Source organism: Pipistrellus kuhlii, unplaced genomic scaffold, assembly GCF_014108245.1.
Source record: "Pipistrellus kuhlii isolate mPipKuh1 unplaced genomic scaffold, mPipKuh1.p scaffold_m20_p_18, whole genome shotgun sequence".
Lineage (NCBI taxonomy): Eukaryota > Metazoa > Chordata > Mammalia > Chiroptera > Vespertilionidae > Pipistrellus > Pipistrellus kuhlii.
This window is the reverse complement of record NW_023425493.1, coordinates 17,019,140-17,023,033: the sequence shown is the minus strand read 5'-3', so window position 1 is coordinate 17,023,033 and position 3,894 is coordinate 17,019,140.

Below are 3,894 nucleotides of genomic sequence, written 5' to 3'. Positions count from 1 at the left end.
CTACACTTTCTGACTGTTGCAAAGATGGGCCCATTATCCCTTCCTTGAAGCCGTTTTTTGATGCCCCCAGATGGAAGTGATTTCACTCTTATGTGAAAAGATCATAGGACAATATGCCTTTGGATACTTCATATGGTACTTTTTACTTCCTCTATTAGATTTTAGCTATACTAAACATTTCATATTTCTTCTAGATGATAGCTACTTGAGGGCAGAGTATGTATCTATTTTATAAGGGCTTATATCATTTTAGATCATTTTAGATACTTGCATACTGGTCAATACATAAAATATATGGGGTGTCCCCAAAAAGGAATACACATACTATGAATAATTATAAAGGCAGTGTTTATTAAAATACATTTCATTTTCAAAATTAAACTGTCATCTGTTAAAGTGTGTATACATTTGGGGGGGGGGATATTCTGTATATAAATCAATGGGAAAGCACTTCACCTCTTAGATTATCCTTCATGAGATGAGAGATCTCCTTATCCCTACCAGTGCTCTATTAACCCAGGAATTAACTAAGCAAAGGCCCAGGCATCGCCTCCAAAGCATCATTTTCCTGCAAAGATATATTGCAAGCTGCATACAGAAGAGTGGATATTCTAGTTACCATATTTCAAGAAGGAAGTAGAAACATAAAATTAAAAATAAATTTGTAATATTATCATTACAAAATGTAATCAACATAAAAATACGATTTTATAGTCTCTTTTTTCTCTACTAAGTCTTAGAAATCTGATTATATTTTATTCTTCCATGCATCTCAATTCAGACTAGCCACATCTAGTTCTCAAGAGCCATCTGGACAGTGCACCTGGGGTCTGCAAACTGCCTAAGAGCCAAATCTGCTCTGCTGCCTGTTTTTGTACAGCCCACTAGCTGAGAATGGTATTTATATGTTGAAACTATCAGGAGGGGAATGAAATGAAGAATATTTCATGATACATGAAAATTATATGAAACTATAGGCCCAGTGCATGAAAATTCATGCACTGGAGGGGGGGATCCCTCAGCCCAGCCTGCCCCCTCTCACAGACCAGAAGCCCTCAGGGGCAGGAGGCAACCCAGTGATCAGGGGAAGACAAGGCCCCCATCACACCTCTGTTGCTGCCACTGCCAGCAGTGCAAGCCTTGGCTGGCCCTGGTTACCTGAGCCTCAGGTGCCTCTGGGTAGCTGAGCAACTGCCATGCTATGCTTGCCTGTGCCTCAGGCCTGCCCTGGGGGGTTGGAGGGCTGAGGGGACTGGGGAACTTCTGGAGGCAGGTGCCCAGGTGCAGCTGAGGGGACTGGGTGCCGCAATTTTGTGGCTGTTGGTGCCACCATATTTGAGTGCATGGCAGTCAATTAGCATATTCCCTCCTTATTGGCTGTGGGCATCACCATCTTTGTGAGGGTGTGATGGTCAATTAGCATGTTCCCTCTTTATTAGATAAGATTTGAATTTTAGATCCACAAAAATAGTTTTATTAGAACATAGCAATGCTCTTTGTTTACATATTGTCTGTGGCTATTTTTTTTTTTTTTTCAACAGCAGAGTTGAGTAGTTGAGACAGAGACCATGTTGTTTATAAAGTCAAAATATTTGCTATCTGGTTCATTTCAGAAAAAGTTTACAGACCCCAGAGAGGAGGCATAAGAGCTGGTCCTGGAGGGCCTGCTGCCTCCATTTGCATGTAACTGGGGCTTGGCTAACATGTGGCTTGAACAACTTAGTAAACTTTAATCCAGAGAGATGGGGGGCTGGACAGTAGAGGTTCAGGGTGGGAGTCCAACAACATGGAGTACTGATGGAGATGCCAAAGCAGAAAGGAAAGTCGGGCAGGCCCAGCACGGGGGCTTGGAGCAAAGTGGGAAACACCAGGTGGCAGGATATTCAACCAAGGTCAGGGTTAGAGGTGGCACCTCCTAAAAGAAGGGGCTCTGAAGATATACTTAGTCAACTTTAGAAGCCTGACCCATTTACCTGTGAGGGTTTGGATTTGAGCCTTAAAACAACAACAGCAGCTGCCTATCCTTTTTCTGTCAGTGTTTTGTCTCTAAGTCCTGTTCTTATCTGGTGATGAGCTTAGTCAACCTCTTTCAAAGCTGTCCTCTCTCTGGATTTGGGTTTTGCTGGGTCCTTGGTTTTCTGTTTCCCCGCTGGATATGTGAGTGATTGATATTTCAGTCAAAGGCCTTGAGTTTAGGTAACCTTTCCAGGACTGTAATTACCTGGGACTTATCTCTATCAAAGGCATGTTTTGATCCATCAACTCCTTGTCCTGGCCCAACCATGGCAGTTCCTGTAAGTCACCTTTGGGTAACATAAAGATAACATTTATTAATCTTTTTCTTTTAAACAATTGGAAAATGTGACCAAACCTTTGGTGAGGAAAAAAACCTTTTCCTGACCTTTTTGATCCATTTCCTCATGAGTTATAAATTCAAGGTAGTATTTCTTTAATGTGAAAGCATTTTTTGCTATATTATTCCATAACTGTTCATGAGCCTTTGATACACTCATTTCTACTTCCATTCATCTTAAATACTATTTTCAAGCACTTCCTTGTCCGTAAGCATATTTTACTCTGACAAATAGTCCCGTTGTTATGGGGAGGGTGCTATTAGTTCTATTTTTACAGATTCAGAAACTGAGGCCCAGAGATGTTAACAGATTTGCTCTGGTTCACACAGCTAGTTAGTGGTCAACCTGAGCTAAATAGATTGTCTTCTAACTGCTAGGCTCATGGTCTTTCTGCTACATTTTCCTGGCTGCCTGTTCTATTTCCCATCTTCTTCCTTTGTTTATCTCAGCATTTCTTCTTCTCAACTCATTTTAGCTTCAATCCACATTTTCTTCACCCCCTAATTCCCTCTCTCCCAGACACACTCAAGTCATGTGCTCTTGGAAATAGTCATACCTCCCTCTGGTCCCCTCAGCATCACTCCTTGCTGGACCAAAGAGCCACATCATGTCCTGAAAGTCTCTCTTCTCCTCTTCGTGTATTTGGTCCTACATTATGCTCTTTTTCCACAGGATTTTGAGCCATATCTGACTTTATGATGTGGGAAGATGTTGACTTTGTATGCTCTGAGAGGGAACACAAACTTGAGATGCTCAAAGCTAGGGTTTCCATCCAGGGTTCTCTTTGGCCCTAGAGCATCCACAATGAGCTCCAGAGACACTGAGAATTGTACAAAGCACTCAAAGGTCATTATCAGTTATCTTGATTTAAAAAAAAAAATCACAAAATGTTAAAGCTGGAAGGTATTTCAGAGATGACTTTATCCACCCTTGGCATTATAGATGAGAAAAATGAGGTCCAAAGGGTGTGTGAAACTCAACCCGATCTAGGTGTTTCAGGATTTGGGAATGAGCATCCTAAGATTCTGTAATGATGGGATCATTTCTGTTGTAAAGAACTTGGGACTCAGTTGTTTAATTTAAGACTTTATCAGATCATTGTTTGCCTAGATTACTCAAATATAATCAGATACATGGAAATACCAGGAAACATGAGAACCAAATTGTATAAGAGCTTTCTTCTGAAATGTATCTCTCTCCTCTGGATCTAAGTAGTGGTTCCACACTGAGTTTTCTGTATATCTCTGGTAAGGTTTTTGGTAAGCCAACGTAAAAATGGGCAGCAAGGACTTGCCAAGCAGAAGGAGAGCCCTGTGGAAAGGTCTAGGTATGTGAAAGTACAATAACTGGCAGTTGGAGGAAATGGTATGTGAGATGGTCACCTACAGTGTGGAGACATAAACTCCATACACAGCCTGAGCGGACACATAGAGGCCGGATCTTAACTAACCTGAGACTAATAAACCTTTCTCCTGGGATCATTTGGTTGTTGGTCATCCCAGTTTTTCTAATCAGCTGCTACAAGCAAAACTTCAGAGAA